Genomic DNA, 17,658 nt, shown 5'->3' with positions numbered 1-17,658 from the left:
AACCCGATGCTGCAGCCTTAGCAGGTGCCTGGAGGGGGCAGGGCAGCTCTGGGAGCTGCTGGACACAGAGGGACAGGCTTAGCGCCCCCCACCCCCACTCCACTTCGGCGGCGTCTACTCTCCCAGCTCCTGTGCTCTTAGACTTTCTCCTCCTTCCCCTCCTCAGCCCTGTCTCTGGCTCTCCATTGCAGGCCATCACTTCCTTTCTGCCTCTCTTCCCTTAGGTCTCCAGCTGTCCACTCCTGTCTGCTGGCATCAGGTAGTGTCTAGGTTGAAACCAAGCTGGGTAGCTGACGGCCCTGCACTGCTGATTGGCACATATTTTCGCTCTTCTTTGCTACTTAAATTGTGGTAGGGAGTTTGTGCCCAGATCCTGGCAAGGGGCTGTTGAAACACAGGCCGCCCCCCCACCCCCACCGTTGTTGTTTGGGGTCCTGTTGGGTCAGCCTAAGTCTGCTCCTGCTCAGAGATTAAGCTGGGAGTCCTTCCGTTCACAGGCATCAGAGGAAGGCAATGGGGGTCATCCCCGTGCCTCTCCCTCACAGGAAGTGGAGAGCCACTGTGGTCACCCTGCCTCATCCTGTCTTTAGCCTCTAATCCTTAAGATGGCCTTTCCCTTTGTGGCTCTGAAGCGCAGGCGGCTGGGGAAGAGCACAGGTGCCAACTATTGGATGGTAGGGCTGGTATGGAACAGGGTAATATGTGAGAGCTGGGTGGGCTGGTATACTGGGTGAGCTTGTGTTGGGGGTCTTTCTGATTCTCTCAAGAAACTCAGATGAGAACCAGGCTAGCTGTGGAACACCCTTGGGTGTCCCCACTCCTTCTCGAAGTGCTATCTCTCTTCTGATCTTGGTTTCTGTCCCTACCCCCTTACCTCCACCCCCACCCCACTTCCCTCCTCCTCCTTTCTGGCTCTGACTCCCTGGCAGGCTAGAAAGCAATAGATAAACTCTCCAAAAAATTTTAAATTTCCCAAACTTTTCCAGATGCCAAGAAGGGGCCAGAGAAACCCTGCAGTTGCCGAGCAGGGGCTGGAGGGAAGCTGTCCCACCTCCTGTCTCTCCCCCTACAGGGAGCAGCATGATGTCAGGGCCAGTAGGCAATCCACCTTTGAGGTCAGACAGCTACCAGCCCAGGGAAATGAAGCGCTGAGAAACGGGAGCCTGGCCCTAAGGGTCCCCTAAGTTGGGCGTGATGTGTGTATATCTGGGAACCAGAAGAGGCACTGTGGGCACAGTGTAAGGACTGATCTCTTTGTGCTCCCCCAAAAGGGTGCTGCCCCCACCTCTGCTGTTCTGTCCATCCATTCCCTGGACACCTCCTAAAACAAAGGCCTCTTTGTGGTCCTGGCCCACTGGCCTGCTGCCAACTGCATTCTTTGCGTGTTTCCTGAGCAAGGATCCTGGCTCAGTGGTCGGCTCCTCCTCCCTCCAGCCTGAGCGCCCCCCCCCCAGTCCTGGTGGTTTCTGCAAGTCCCTTCTCCTCCTACAGTTGCCATCTTCCCTATGGGTGAATGCACCCGCTTTGAGAAGGGGGACCCCCTAGGAAGGAACCAGCCAGGGTTCAGCAAGTCCCGCTGAGCTGGGATGGTTTCCACTTAGGAGCCAAGCACTCCCATCAGTATAACTAGGGATACCAAGGCCTCCCGCTGGCCAGGCAGTTTTGAGAGCACCTCATTCTGGCTGCCCTTTGGTTGGGCTATGGACCAAGGAGCTGGGCAGGGCCGCCAGAGCCTTGGGCGGTATGTTTCCCTGCAGTTCTAAGGCCTGTTTCTGTTGCTGAAGCTGGCACCCCAGGGATTGCTTTCCTTCAGGGATGGGGCTTCGTCCTTAGCCTGCCCCATCTCAGATGGGTTCTGTACAGGTGCTCTCCTACTGGCACCTCTCCTGCTCCTTAGCAGCAGGGGCACCCTGCGTGGGTAGGCCCTGTGGGTGGGCGGGGGGTGGGAGCAGCCTGACTCTAGGAGAACACACGGGAATACAGGCAGATCTACCCGTCCGCTGTCAGTCACCGTACATGACTGCAGATGCACGCTGTCCTAATGAAGTCCTAGATCTCTCTGCTCTGGGTCCCCTCCTCCCTTGTTAAAAAAATGTTCATAATTTGGAAAGAAAAGGAACTTTTTACAAGCTGGCGGATCTAGAGAACTTTCCATCAGTTTTTTCTGGCCTCGTGATGGGTGGGGCCCATTTTTCCTTCCCTGCTCTTCTCATGATCTCCTCTTCGCTGCCCCACCAAACACGCGCGCGCGTGCGCACACACACACACACACACACACACACACACACACACACACACCCCTCCCTTAAGGAGGCCTCTAACACCCATCATTCCAGAGAAACGAAGGGGGCTGAGGACCTGTCTCTACCTTCCTGGGCTCTATCCAGGCTCCCCACCCATCCCCCAGATGCTAGCCCCCACGACAGGCCTAGAATCTCTAGAGTGCTACAGAGGATGTATGCTACAGAGGCCCAAAATCTGCTCACCCTCCCTGAGAGCCTGCTGCACACTCCTGCTGGGCGGGGGTCCTCTGGGTCCAGCACTGCCAGGGAGGGAGCGGGTGCTGAGCTCACTGCCTCGGCATCTGCCCCCCCCACCTCTGGTGTGAGGGCCAGCCATACTCCCGCCAGCGCCTCGCTCCCTAATAGCTTTTTAAGTCCAACCACATGTGTCTGAGGAGCAGAGCGGTGCCGCCCCTCCTGCCTGAGCTCTCCCCCTGCCTCTGTGAGACCACCCTACACTACAGCACCTGGGGCTGGGAAACGGCTCCTCTTCCTAGAGCCAATCTGCTTGCCCCAGGCCCATCTGAGCCAGACTGGCTGGTGACTGGCCTTAGCGGCGCTCAAGAGGGTCACATGAGGGCAGTATTCCGTTCTGGTCCCGGGGTCCCTATCTCTCTGAGCTTCTGGGGTGCTTGAGCCAAGTTAAGACTCCTTGTTTATGCGTATGCCTCAGTGCTAGGGCTTTGTGCCAACGCTGCTCTCCTTGAACCCAGCCCCATTGGAGTGACCCCACAGTCGCCTCTCTGACTCAGTCCACGTGCGGTTCCCTGTGCGTGTGAGTGGTCTATCGGGAGGCCTGTGGGGTGCGGTTTCGCAGGAGGGGAGTAAGGGCTGAGAACAGACCAGCAAGCAGGCCTGGGGTCCTAATGAGAAAATTGCTTCCAGCCAGCGAGCCCTGCTCTGCGGCTGAAATTGCATCCAGCCCCAGCCAGCTTGAGCTAAAGAAGACCCCGCCCTTTGGCAAGAGTTTGGAGCAGCCTGCGTACGACTCATTCTGCATGCCCCTGCCCCTGCCCCTGCCCCTGCCCCATGCACCTAAGTTGGGGCAACTTAGCCCTCAGCTCCTCGGCCCTCAGCTCCTCGGCCCTCGCCGGGGCAGGATTCTGGATCCAAGCACCCCATCCTCCGGAGGTAGAGGAGGAGGAAGAGCTGAAGGGATCCTCTCCTTTCCCTGACACGCAGGTCTGCTGAGGTTACCCACTGTGTGCAGAGGGCTCAGAGAGGAGGGCTGGGGTAAGCAAGGCCATCTGCCAAGTGGCATTTGGCTTGCAGGGAGAGGAATCTCTAGCAGCCCAGGTACAACTCTGCCTGTGTGGAGTCCCATCCTCTGGGCCGCCTCATTTGGACTTCTCAAAGCTTTGCCCAGAACCCTGCCCCCAGGCAGTGGGTGAAAGGCTGGCTTAGCTTGCTTGCTTTCTCTCTTTTCCTCGCTCATTTTTTGGTTTCTGAACAGAACTGGCTACAGAATTTGTGGGGCCCAAAGCGAGATGAAAACGCTGGACCTCTTGTTCAAAAGTTAAAAATTTCAAGACAGTGACATCAGAACCCAAGGTCACAAAGGCAGCTGAGGGCAGCCGAGTTTCCGAGGACAGTCCTGCTGCTTATAGACAGCTGACTTGGGACACTGGCTCCTCCTGATTGGACCAGAAGGCCCCTTACTGGTGATGAGGAAGACTCGGGGTTAAGGGGGGGGGATCTTTTCTTGACTTCAGGCTTTGTTCTCTGCTGATGCAACACCCCCACCCCAACTTTTGGTCATCCCATTTGGGGGATTTTAAAGATGGGGTTAGAAAGGAGGGAAAGAGAACTGGTTGGTTTCATCTGTGCAGCCAGAGCAAAACTGCCCTGGTCACCGTGGGAGATAACAGAATCACAGCTCCAGGCCTGGGTAGCCCTTAGGGGACCCTGCAGCTTGCTGGGCCCAGTAGGTAGCAGGTTGTTCAGGACCTTCACGGCCCCCTGGGTGGAACCTCCTCTAGCCACAAATCCCAAAAGCTGTGTGGAGGAGCAGGGAACTAGCAGGAGTGCTCAAGGGAAGAAGGCAGGAGGAAGGAAACAACCCCATTGTCATCCCTAAATTACTGGCTGGGATGGCAGGGGAGGAGGCGGAAAGCCGACATTGTTTACTTAATTAAAAGTAAACAACAATTTGCCGCTGCCAGCCTCCCATTAGCTGTGTGTGGAGCCCTAGAGCAGAGTGGAGACTGACTTTAGGCTTTCTCCCACAAGGCTGACTGCTGATGTCACACCCCCAGCCTGGCCTCCTGAAGAAGTCCTTCCTACCTAGATCCAGGCCCAGCAGGGAAGGTGAACCAAAAACACTCCTTGTGCCCTGCGGGTCAGAATATGTGCATTGTGATGCTGTTTCAGGACGTAGTGGGGACCTTAGTCTTTTCCCATAGACACCCTGCTGTGTGACACGGCCAGCCCCGGTTGTGGCAGCCAGGGTGGAGCAGAGGCTGCTCCCAGCCAGATGCTGTTCTCTGAGGAAACTACCAGGCCTCACGACCTAGAGGCCCAGTGCACACTACCTAGAGGCCAGGGTCCTCTCTGCCCCCCCCCCCCACTTTTCCCTTCTAGTGGTTTATAAACATCCTTCTCCCATCTTTTTGGCTCTGCTCCCAGAAGGGGGCTGTTCAGGGCTCCTGGAGAGCTGAGGAGAAAGTCAAGCTCCATGGGGTGGTGGGAGAGGACTGCTGGAATGTAGCTTTCCTGGAGGCCAGGACAGCTGCAGGTATCTGTGGACTGGGGGACTCCCCTCAGTAGGAATAGTGAGTGTGAAAGGTTGTGGGGAGCTTCCACTGTGCTCTGGGGCCTAGGGAGAGCATCTTTCCAAGGCCTGTTCCCACCTTTCCTGTGGGGCCTGTCACAGTGATGTAGGACGCAGGTTTAGCCTGGATCTCGCTTGGCCACGACCTCAGAGGCAGATCACCTGCTAGAATCCACCCAGGGCCTTCTCCTTTGGGCTCTCAAACCTTGAGGAACCAAGTGACCAGGTTGGGGGGGGGGAGTATGGCTCAGAAAAAGAGGCTGATCAAGAACACACATGCCAGCCGGGCGGTGGTGGCGCACGCCTTTAATCCCAGCACTTGGGAGGCAGAGGCAGGCGGATCTCTGTGAGTTCGAGACCAGCCTGGTCTACAGAGCTAGTTCCAGGACAGGCTCTAAAGCCACAGAGAAACCCTGTCTCGAAAATCAAAAAAAAAAAAAAAAAAAAAAAAAAAAGAAAGAACACACATGCCAAGACCGCAGCCCAAGGAGCAGACATGAGAAAGGCCTTTCCGTACACGCATGGAGCCACAGGATTTGACTGCTGCCCTGAACGACTGGTCTCAGAGCCAGCCCTGCCCCATGGGAACCTTTGTAATTGTGGAGACATTTTGGTTGGGGCTTGCAAGAGGCTTAACACCAAGTGAGAAAAGGCCTGGTATACTGCCTGACCTACAGAGCATGGACAGCCCCCAGGCTGTGTCTCAGACAGCATGCTTGTCACAGTGGCCAGGGTGTGAGGGTTAAGTCTAGCGTGAGATTTGTCCTTCCGGGATTTGTTCCTGCTCTCCCATAGCCCCTCTCTTCTACCTCTTTCTTTCCCCGCTCCTTTTGCCTCTTATTTTCTTCCAGAGTCAGGAAATGCATGTGCAAGTGAGCACGCACACATGCACAGACACACACACACAGACACACACACGGATACGCTCATAGATCCCAGGATTCACACACATCAGGACATTCACAGGCACTGGCACGCAGAACAATCTGGGAAGTCGGTTCTGCGCGCTTAATTGAATTAAGGGGCTGGGTTTGGCAGGACATTGTGTATCCGAGCTGCAGTTTCTTACATGAGGCAGGAGGCAGCCACTCAAGCTCCCTGTGCACGCACGCCCTTCAGCCCCCCACCTCCCGTGTCAAAGATCATGCATCCCCTCTTTGTCGTTTGCTTGCTTTCTCCACGTTATCTCCCAAGGTTCAGCTAGCGCTACTTGAAGGCCAGGGCCTCCTGAAAAGGTGCTCCCAGCTTGAGGTTGGGGCACCGTCATGGGAAAAAAGGGCCCAGCCAGACTCTCCTGGTTTTCATCCTGTGCTTGCATGGGAGCTGCAAGGTGCTACTGATTAGAAGGGGAACGGTCTTTGCCAGATTTAACCCCCAACACCCAGGAGGTAGGAATGGTTTGCTCTTGATACTCCAGGCACCCGTAAACAAGGCCAGTAGCTTTAAGGATGGTTGAAGAGCATGCCTGTGGAGGCTCGGGGTGCCGGGCACTGAAGCCCTTCCCCACCTTAACCCAGGGGGTAGGGTGCCATAGAGCGTTCTCTCTCCTCTGGCTTCCGTGCACCCCCACTTCAGCCTACCCCTATTCATGGAGACAGATCACCACAGTGAGGGTGATCCAAGCCCAGAGCCAAGGCCCATGCTGAGAAATCCTCAGGAGAGCCTAGCTTCGGACACTCATCAGGTGACTCAAAAGGCTCATCAGGAATGATGCTGGAAGACCATTGGGCCAGCCTCTCCTGAGCCATTTCCCAGCATAGCACGTGCTGGGTCCTGCCCCTGCTCTGCCCCAAATCCACAGCTTAGAATGAGCCTGAGCAAGCTCTTAACAGCTGGCCGTGAAGGCATCCATAGAGCCATCCAGATAGCCACCGGAGGAATCCCAGCTCTGCCTGAACCCGGAGGGTAGGGGCTGCCTTCCTTGACTACTAGGTACTGAGGTTGAGGACTGGCCGATGGAGGGGGGAAGAAGCCAGCCCTCGCTGGACCCTTCGAAGCAATCTGCAACTGCCCAGGGTCAGGGGGGCTGCAGGGCGGGCCTCACCTCGGCTAACCTCTGCGCAGAACAAAGGGGCCTTTCTCCGCCTGCAGTCTGGGAGGGTGAGCCTGCCGGCTTCTGCCGCCATTGCAGCCATCACAAATGTTAGTGTGCTGTGGAGGTTTTGTTTTTGTTTGTTTTTGTTCTTTTTCCCCCCTTTCTGACTTCTCCATTTCTCTCCCTGTCTGAGGTTCCTGATCTGGCTTTTTTTCCCACTCCCGCAAGGTGGGTGGTAGAAGGATTTTCCTCTCCAAGAGTTATCAAGTGCAGAGGCAGGTTAGCTTCACCAAGAGGTGAGGGTGTTCAGGGCACATTGGGAGCACTCTTGGGTTCAATGGCTGAAAACCCTCAAATGGAGGCCCCAGCTTACGGGGGCTGGGGTGGGCCCACAGATCACACCCCTGTGATCAAACACCTGGCTGCCTTACATTTCGCTTCTTCTCGCCCCCTATAGGCCTCCTTCAGTCAATCCCCCACTGCAAGCTGTTCTTAGTCGGTGTGCATGGGGAGCTCAGCCCTGATCATATCCTGGGATTGAGCTTGGCAGGGGCAGCCCATGGAGCCGCTGCCTCAGGCAGCTCTGTACTTAGTACACACGCAGGGTCTGGTGGCTGTGCTGGATTCTTGTCCTTTCTCCTGGGCCCTGTGAGTGTTCAGAGTGAACCCTGTCTATCAGCAGGACTTCTAGGCCAGCAGCCCACGGGCTTGCCCTGCCGTGACTGGCAGAGGGCAGCTAGCGTTAACTTGCTGCGCCACCTAGCTACCTTGTTAGGAAGCGCAACGCAGCTCCTTGAGCCCCCATAGGGTCTTGAGGACCTTTGGCACCTGCTAGCCAAAGTGGATAGGTGGACAGGTGTTCCATTATATGTATGTAATACTTTCTGTAAAAACCTCCCTATGTAGTGAAAGTCAAGCCCTGCTTGCATCTTCTCTGCACAGAGAGGCCTAAGAGACCAGCTAGGAGGTCAAATACAAGACTAAGGTTTGGACCCCAGGCCAGTCTAGGTCTTGGCCAGTCTAGGTCCAAGTCCTTTCAAGCCCCCAGTGCCACATCTGCCTTGCCCAGACTCTCCAGATTATAAAGTTGGAGTTCGCTGGGCATGGTAGCACACACCTTTAATTCCAGCACTCCAAAGGCAGAGACAGGCAGATCTCTGAGTTGAAGGCCAGCCTGGTGTACAGCGTGAGTTCCAGGATAGCCAGGGCTACATACACAGAGAAACCCTGTTTCAACAAAACCAAAACCAATCAAATAAACAAACAACAGTTGGAGTTGGGGCTGGAGAGATGGTTCATCAGTGAAGAGCACTGGCTGATCTTCCAGAGGATCCAGGTTTAGTTCCTGGCACCCACATGACCGCTCACAACCGTAAATCAGCTTCAGGAGGTTTGACGTCCTCATACAGACATACACATAGACAACATACACATAAAGTTTAAAAAAATAAAAGAAAGCACACAAGCTTACACACACGCACACATGCACAAATTGGAATCAAGATCCCAGGTCCTTCGTGTCTTGTCCGAATGGCTCTGGATGCTTCCCAAGTGGAAAAGGAACAGGCCAGGGACAGTGTTCTCTGCCATTTTCTAGGAGCCCTGGAGTCCTCCTGTCCTTTGAGACTCAGCTGGGGTTTACAGAGTAGGAAGATGGTCTGTCTTCAGCAGGGTGCTTTTGTTCTCTGGGGCGTCAGAGTGGTAGCCACAATTGCAAGAAAGATCCAGAAGGGGCTCTTACAGCGCTAACTGCCTGTAAGAGGTGGTGGAGGTGAAGCAAAGCGGAGAGCCTCACCCTCACGGAACTGAAGGTTCAGGGTCGCTCCCAGCCCAAGCAGGCTGTCAGCTGGGTTCCTGGAAGACCTGTGTCATCCTGGGAGCCTCCTTCCACTTCCCATTCTCGCAGCGATGACCCCTCTGGAGGCTGTCCAGTGGATAGGGTTTGAAGATAGGGCTTCTGGGCCTCTAGGCAGGAGCAGAGTCCTGCTGAAACATCCTCTTGTCCACCAGCCAGAGTTACCTACCCACAGCCAGGGCACCGTCTGTAGAGGCCGAGGCAGGTGAGTCAGCCCAGCTGGCCCCCTGTGTTGGGTTGAGGTAGGTGGGTTCTGCTTGGCTTTTCCTACTAAGCCCCCAGTGTTCTTGGACGAGTTGTCTACAGGAGGCAGGGCAGTGGACAGCAGGAAACAGGGCTAGAGAGGTGCAGGGGCTCTTGCCTGGTCTTCCATCTCTGCCCTAAGGTGAAGAAGCTGAGACTTTGCCGTCTCTGCAACAGGCTGAGAGGACTCACTTGTGTGATTTTTGTTTGTTTGTTTGTTTTTGTTTTTACATTCTCTTCATCCCTGCTTCCACAGAAATCTTGGGGGTGGGTATGGAGGCTCCTGATCTATGGTTTCCCAGCTCACCCTCTGCTGCATGCTCTCTAGATAGATGCTGGCAGTGAGAAGCAGCTCACTCTTTCAATGTTATTTCTACCCTAAACCAGCACTCTGCCCCTGCTTCCTTCTTTCCCTGCCCCCCTCCACCTGCCCCCCTCCATGCCCCCTATGGCCATCTCTGGCTCTTTTGTGCAGGCCTCTATCTCCAAGCTGCTTGGCCTGGCCCTGATTCTCTCCCTAGCTCTTCCCTCTCTGTCAGTCCCTCTAAGTTCCTGGATCAGGGTTTATCACTTCCCACTCCCTTGAAGCTCCCCCTGGTCTGAAGCAGTCACCTCTGTGACCCTCAGAGCCTCTGTGGCCCCTCTCATGCGAGGGCTGGCATTAGGAACTGAGTATTCCTTTCCTTAGTGAAGAATTAGACCAAGGGCAAATGTGTTTGGCTGGGTTAGGGGTGCAGGGTGTTGCCCAGCCCTGGGAAGGGGAAACACTATTAATAGCTACCGAAGCAGCTGGGGATGGGGGTGGATATCTGGCTGGCCTAGCCTGGCCTGGGCAACTCAAAGGTCCAGAAAGGGCAATGCTAGAAATAGAGAGAGGGCGTGGGGTGGGGCTCAGCTTCACAGGCCCCGGACTGGGGTGGGCACACACTCCCACCACCGCCACTGACTCTTCCTGGCCACGGTGTATTGGAGGCATTCTCCACTGTCAGTTTCTACCGTCACCTTGAGGAGGGACAGGTTCTTAGGCTAGGGGCCACTTGTCTGGACCCCACTGTCACATGATCCCTGGATCCAAGCCCTTGGAAATGCTAGATGCAGCTGCTGGCAAACTGTGGCACCAGCCGACACCACCAGGAGTGGGTTGTCTAAAAACAAGGCAGGGCCATGGGCAACAAGAAGTGTGCCTGCTGCCCCAGGGCTAGGCCTCTGCTTGTGGTGTGATCAGTTCTCCTAACTTCAGGGTGGAGCAGGAAAGTGCAGAGCAGGTCGTAGGGGCTGGGGCCTCAGCATCCAGGGATGAGTACTGTCATCCTGCTTCTCTGTTGGCCTTGGCCATGTCCTGGTCTCTTTCCCTGTCTCTCCCCATGTGGTGAGCAGCCTCAGGTCACTTACTAATGACCACTGTTGGGAGGACATACCTATATCAAGGTTCCGTCTGGGTCTGTCTTTTAGCTGAGAAACCCCTCTGCTGCTATCTACAGACGGTAACGAGCCAGGCTCTGCTGCTCACTGCTGGGGCCTCTGGGGCCAAAAACTACAGTCTCAGACGTACTTAGTATGTCACCAGTGAGCTGAAGTGGCATCTGAGCAGAGCCTAGTGGGGGTAGCATTTCTGTAAGTGGAGATGAAGAAAAATGACAACCAGACTTACGGCTAGCCAGTGTTTAGAGAGCTAGGCTCAGAGCCAGGCTTTGGGCCAGGGGCCCTTGTCCATGTTTCCCACTGCTCCTCATCCAGGAACCCAGTGGGCAGGTGTCACCTTTACTTACAGCCAAGGAGCCACTGTGAACTCTGCCAAGGCCACTAGACTGGGAGGTTCCGGGACATGGATCTGTCCATGTCGTTGCCGCCTGCCTGCCGCCTGCCTCCCTTTGCATAGATGTCCCCTTTGTCTCCCTTGTGCTAGGATAAAGCCAGGGCCTCCAGATCTGTAGAGTACCACACAGTTCTCCTGCAGTCTAGACCAGCGGTTCCTTCTTGGGCAGCTTCGGACTCGGGAAGGGGAGGCAAGCCTGGGCCAGGTGGCTCCTGCCTCTCCTCATCTGAGCATCTTACCTGCTCTTTCGGGAGTGTCTGTACTGTCACCTACCTGCTACCTCTGATGGGAATTTTGTTCTGGTGGAGTTCCCTGCCTGTGGAGCCTCCGAGACCTCCAACCACTATAGCTGCCTAGCAAACTCTGGGTCTGCTTGTTCATGCCTGGTCTCTGAGCTGCTGGGTCTACATGTAGGCCTACCCGTGTTTCCAGTTTTGCTAAGGCTTGGGTGCCTTTGTGAGAGCCCAGTGAGGACTGGGCGCTTCTGTTTGTGTCCTTCCTCTCTTCTGCTGGCCTCAGCCTGTTGTCCCTGAGCACCCAGTGCCATTGCCAGTTCGTCTCACTTGTCGCACTGCTCAGTGCCCATCTCCAGTTCTTGCTAGGCCTCCTGGCAGTGGGAAGACACCTGGCAGGGCACATCTGGAAGCCCATGCCAGAAGAAGACTTCCCTGGAAGGCCAGACGGTGATGGAGGTAGAGGGAGATAAAAATCTCACTCTTGTCTTCTAGAAGAACTCATAAGTTTAAGAACACCATTCTTCTTATGTGAAGGTGGGAAGTCTTGGTGCCCGGAGGGTTTCTGGTAGGACTTTATTTTCACAACTTGGGCTGGGGGTGTAATCAAGAGCTGCAGGAGACAGCCCATCGAGGACTTGAGGCTCTTAGAGCCTGGCCATGACTTGGGAAGGAAGGTGTGCCAATGCTCTTCCTGTTGCCGGCTCTGCTCCAGCGTGGCACCAGCAAGGCAGGGAGAGGTCGTGCGCAGGGTAAAATGTCATTTTCCCGTGCTAGCCGTGGCCCACCTGTCTGGGCATCCACCTCTTTCCCTGTGCCTCAGCCTACAGGTAGACCTATGCTGCTGTGATTATGTCTTTAGTTCCCCCTGGTGCACCCCATACTCCCCTGGCAGCTCACTCAGATCGAAGCCAGAGAGCCCTTTCAGGTCTGTGAGCTGAGGTGATGAAGAGGGATAGCAAGGTTAGTAGAGACACAACACGTCCTCCTTACCCACACAGCTCCAGGCCTGTGGCTCCTGGTCAGGCTCCTGCGTCTTAAACTGAAAGTCCAGAGGTGACAGGAGGGAAGTCCCAGCCCCTGGACAGCTCTGGGTTATGTGCTTATTCTAGCTTGGGGACAGGTGAGGAATATCAGAAAGGAGATGGGGACCTGAGAAGCTCCTTGTCTGCCCAGCCCCACCTTCCTCTGCCCTCTGGCTGCCCTGCACTCTCAAGGACTTCCTCAGTCCAGGTCCCCAGTGTCCTGTTTGCTGAGACAGGGAGAACCCCTTTGTGACCCTTTCCCCAGCCCCCATCCATTGCGGCCCCCTCCTCAGGGTGTCTCAGATTCTCTGACTTGGGTTTCAGGAGGCACAATAGCCACATTCTGCAGCCCTGATTGCTGCAGGCTGGGCCTCTGGCTCTCCTTGAGATTGGGTTTCCTGTGTCCTGGACACTCCGGAATCACAGAGGAGGGGGGAGAGGCAGGCAGATGAGATGCAGTACTGGGGAAGGCAGGAATAGGATCTGGAATCATACCCCTGCCTGCTTCTGGACCAACGGTTTGCATAGTCGAGGTGTTCCTTTCTGTGACTCTGGGCGTTCCATCTTATTCCACCTTTTCTTGACAATAAGAAGGGGCTGGTGGCATCTGCAGGTGACATGCGTGACTGGGGGTATAGCAAGTGTGCTCATTTGAGTGTATCCACATGCCTAGGTATACTCTTGGAGTAGAGCTAAGGCCGGTCTGTGCACCCCTCCTGGCCCCTAAAGAATATGTTGGGTGAAGTCCATGGAGGCAGCTGGCCAGCGAGCTACACGCAGCTGCCCCCTTGCAGAATGAGCTTGTTTCGCGTGGGAGCCATGGAGTGTTGGCTATAGTGAGCAGGAATTCCTCCCTCACTTGCTAGGAGCCATAAATACATTCTTGTCTGTGGATGGGGATATATATACACACACATATACATCAGGGTTTTGGGCAATGCTGGGTTCTGACTATGAGAGCCTGCCCTCCAGAATTCTGCTTAAGAGACAGTCTTCTCAGACACATACATGCACGCGTGTGCAAGCAGACAGAAGTGAGGAAGAAAGGGGATTGCAAAGAAGTACAGGGCCAGAGAGAGAGAATGATGGAGAGTGGGGAAAGAAAGAAAGAAAGAAAGAAAGAAAGAAAGAAAGAAAGAAAGAAAAAAAGAAAGAAAGCCAAATCACAGTTAAGGCTCAGGGGCTGAGAGGGTGGAGCTAAGGTGCCATGAGAAGGGCAGCTTTATGGGCAGCTTTTTGTCTATCCCAAGAGACATTAAGGAGCATGTGGGAAAGGAGGGGCCCATCCTGGCCACTGTTGGTTACATGGAGGTCTCTGAGCTATTACAGCAGGGGACAGGATGACCTGTGGTCAGCAGGTAAGAATTTGCTGCCGAGGCCCATCTGAGAAACCCTCTTGGGTTCATGTCCAGTTAATCCAAACTTGTCACCTTACCTGCTCCTTCACAGCCCTGCCTCCCTTCCAGAAACCCTGCAGAGTAGCCAGGCCCGCTAGCAGGAGTGGTCTCTACCTCAGAGATGCAGCTTGTATGAGCAGCCTTAGAGACAAGAACTGTGCACCGCGTGTCACCAGTGGCCTGACCCATAACCACCCAGCAGGACTCAAAATGAACTGTGAGCTCTCTCCAAACCTGGCCCAGGCGAGCAGGGCACAAACTACCTGCCCATCCAGGGCATTCGTCAAACATGGGCAGGGCTTGGTTTTCAGGTATTTGCATTCTGAGGGCAGAGTGGGAGACACGTTAGAGCCCAGAGCAAAGTATTGTTCTTCAGCTCCAGGACTTAGAAGACCATTGAATTGTCTTGGGTTGGGTCCAGGGTAGGTGGTGAAGGCTTTGTCCTGGTTCCTTTTCTGAAGGAAGTGACAGGAGCCCCAGGCTCTGTAAAGTGGGTGCAGGGAGGAGCTTTTTTTTCTTTTCTCAGCCTGGGCCTGACTGCCCTGACACTGAGACCAAAGCTGTAGCCCTCGCTTCCATGGCAGCCAGGCTGAAGAGGCTGAAGCAAGAAAAGCCCCCAGGGGACATGGCCACAGCGTCCAGTGTGGACCAGGCAGGACGGGATAGGAGCTGAAGCAGCACCTGCCTGTCTTGTGTGAGCCAGTACCATCTCTGTCCCTCTGCTGTTCCACAGGCCACCAGCTGGCCCATTGTCCCCAGCGAGAAAGCAGACACTGGAGGGGGTTCTGTGTGGGCAGGAGCTCACTAATGTCTACCCACTGGCAGGAGCTCCTAGAGAAGAGTGGCAGTGGGCCCGGGACAACGAGGGAGGAAGGGAGGTGGCTGAGGCGAAGAGGCAGACTAGGCAAGGCCAGAGTCGGGAAGGCCACCCTCCGCCTCTAGAGCAGAGAACTTGGCCCCCACTGCACAGCCTCAGGTCCCCTCCAGTGCTTTTGGCAGTGGGCAGTGTGCAAGGCCTGTGAACAGGAGATAAAGAGTTCAGGCTGAGTATTTTTTCTCACTAACCGTGGATTTGTGTGTTTGTTCAGCTGGTGGCTCTGATAAGCCCCATTCTGCCAGATAAAAGCCAAGCAGCTATGAGGCGGGGCCAGGGGATGGGCTGTTGCAAAGGGGCTTTCCTCCTCTCGGTACTGAATCCCAAATTATAACCTCCCCCAAGAGTCCCAGGCAGAAGACGGGTCAAGGTGCCTGGACACTTCGTGGCATGCTGCCCCGGGCCCAGCTGCCGGTCCCTAGGGGTATCCAAAACAGGCACAGGCCTTGTTTCAAGGCAGTCCAGAGAGCCGCCACATGGAAAAGCTGGCCTCTGGCTCCCATCTCTGGATGGCAAGTTGTCCTTTGGCTGGCCCCAGAGCCTGACCACTGAGGACCCAGTGACCTGTCTGATTTACTGCCAACCCCATCTCGTGTCTACTCAGGATGTGCTCTGAGCTGACAGGGAATTAACCTCCCTTACTTCCGAGATACCCTTAGCCGTGTTGGGCAGGGGTCCATTCTTGCTGAACCATTAGGTCCTCGGGCCTAGACATGGTAGTCAGGGCGTCTGCTGCCTTTCAGCAAAGCTGCGGTGTTACCAGAGTGCCAGTGTTATCCTCCCTGCCCTTTCATGGCACAGGCAGGGATCATAATAGCTGAGGTTAGTACAGACCTGCAAGACCCTGGCTACAGCTGCCCTCGTCGTAGAGCTGGCTCCTCTGCCTGTGAGCCTAGGTCCAGACTTCCAGTGTTTCTGCCTTTTGTCCTGGAGCTGAGCTGAGTGTGTTGGGGGCTGGTGGTGGCGGCATTGTGGCAATGCTGGCTAGGGCCGCCAGCCATAAGATGGCTGCCAAGGTCTAAAATGGCTGCCAGCAGCGCCCAGAGCCACGCCTGGTGGCGCGTGGCAGCCGGCCTCGTCCTCCCCAGCCTCTCCTGCTTGCTCCTTTAATATGAACTAATAGTAATAACAGCAGCACCCTTCGGGGAAGTGTCCTGGTTTAAGAGGATTTCCTGTCTGTCGCACTCTCCTGGAGCCCTGTTTGTCTCTGCCTGAGTCACTGGCGCACCTCCATCTCTCTGTCACATTCTCTGCTCTTTCTGTCCCTTGGCTGGGTATGTACACACCCACGCGCACACTCACAGGCACGCAGCTCTCCCTCTCTCCTTGGCCTTTTGCAGTGGGCCCATTGCACTCCTAGGGGGTGGACTCTGAGCCCCCTCCAACTGACCCAGGTCTGGAGGTCTTTTGGGCTGTGTGGATCCCAGGATGGGCAGGATCCATGCAGTCTACAGAACATGTGTCACACTCCTTTGATGGACTCTGCATGCCAGTCTTGAGGCCGTGCCCTTCCTTAGCTGCACCTTGAGGCAGCTTCACAGTGGGTTTCAGAAAGGCAGGCCCTAGCATAGGTCACCTGCCACCTAGACCCCTTGGCTTCTGCTTGGACTCGAATCAAACCCAGAGATCCAGAGAGCTAGAAGAAAATCCATACTGTATGATGCCAGGGTACAATGAGATCCCAAGATGCAGTCCGTGATTGGAGGAGAAGGCCCTAGGCCCCCTCCATAGCAGAGAATGCCGAACAAAGAGGTGATCCACCAAGACATGGAGGAGGAACACCTCAAATTGGAGAGGGAGGTTTGTGGGCACCTTCCTAGTAACCTCCACTCTCTTCATTCATAGCAAGATGTACTGTTACTTTTGGGATTATGAAAATATTGAAGGGTTGATGCTGTAACTTAGTGGCAGAGCTCAGGCCGTGTGTGCATGAAGCCCTAAATTCAATTCAGTACTGACAAGAGAGAGGAAAAAAATTGAACGAGATGAAAGAAAAGGATAGCAGACCCCAAAATATGATAGCCTTCTACCCATCATGCCATGAAGTAGCCAGGAGCCTGGCCATGCTCCCAGCCACAGATGAGCAGGGCCCATCAAATCCTCCTGGGAGACAGCAAGATGCACATGGAGCTGTGGATGGATTTGGGGTGGCTGGACCACTGCAAGGAGCCCAGCAAAGCCGTGGCCAGAACCAGGGCTCAGTGTCAGATGCCACCTCTATGGTCCTTATGAATAGCTGAGTCTTCACCAAGTGCACTACAACCTACCCCAGCACCCCCACCCTCTCACCAGCTGTCATGCCCAGGCAGGCATTCTGGAGGTCCCCATCTTGCCCCTGGCACAGACAAAGCTTTGGAGGACCTGGGGGGGCGAGAGTGGGGGGCTTTCTCAAGCTCTGCAAAATATTCACACACACACTCCACCCTGCCCCCAGCCCTCTGTGAGCTTCCTCCACACAATAGGCCCTTGTCTCAGGGCTCCCTCTGAGCAGCTGTGGCAATGGGGCATGAGACAACCCAGACAGGCTGGCACAGAATGGGTGGCAGCAGGGCACACCTCCCCCTCCGGGTTGCCAGGCATTGCTTTGTAAGCATAAAGGTGAGATGGAGGGGGCACAAGCCCACAGGAACAGCATTCATTAGTGAACTTAGGGATGGGAATACCCCTGTGGGAGAGGGAGATCCCCAGGGTCTGCCTTGTTAGGGACAGTGCCCGGTACCGGCTTCTTCCCTTGGTGCCCTCCTGACTTCTGACTCTTGATCAGGGCTACCTGCCCATGACGACTCTGACCCTCTAGGGCTTACTAAACAATTTCTGGGGGTAGTTTGGGTCGTCACAACTAAGGTGCTATTGGCATCTAGTAGGCAGAGGCCAGAGATGCCATGGCATACCCTGCCCAGGATGACCCTCCCCCTGCCTCACTGACCAATCCAGTCCAAATGTTGGGAGTAAAGTACACACTGTCTTCCCTCTCCCCTGTTTCCCTGGGCTAGTTCTGGAGCCTGGGTGAAGGGGTCTATTACCTGGGGTGAGTGTCCAAGACTAGCCCTGGAGCCTGAGTGAAGGGGTCTGTTGCCTGGGATGGGTGTCCAAGGCTAGCCCTGGAGCCTGAGTGAAGGGGTCTGTTG

At 55.3% G+C, this 17,658-nt stretch overlaps 1 protein-coding gene across 4 annotated transcripts in view; it reads left to right on the top strand.

The window, feature by feature from the left end:
• The window catches only part of Nfix (nuclear factor I X), a 65,765-nt gene that overhangs the window by 26,851 nt on the left and 21,256 nt on the right, over positions 1 to 17,658 (top strand). The gene's annotated exons all lie outside the window — the stretch shown is intronic.

This window comes from Microtus ochrogaster, unplaced genomic scaffold (genome assembly GCF_000317375.1).
Source record: "Microtus ochrogaster isolate Prairie Vole_2 unplaced genomic scaffold, MicOch1.0 UNK90, whole genome shotgun sequence".
Classification (NCBI taxonomy): domain Eukaryota; kingdom Metazoa; phylum Chordata; class Mammalia; order Rodentia; family Cricetidae; genus Microtus; species Microtus ochrogaster.
This window is presented reverse-complemented; position numbering and strand designations above follow the sequence as displayed.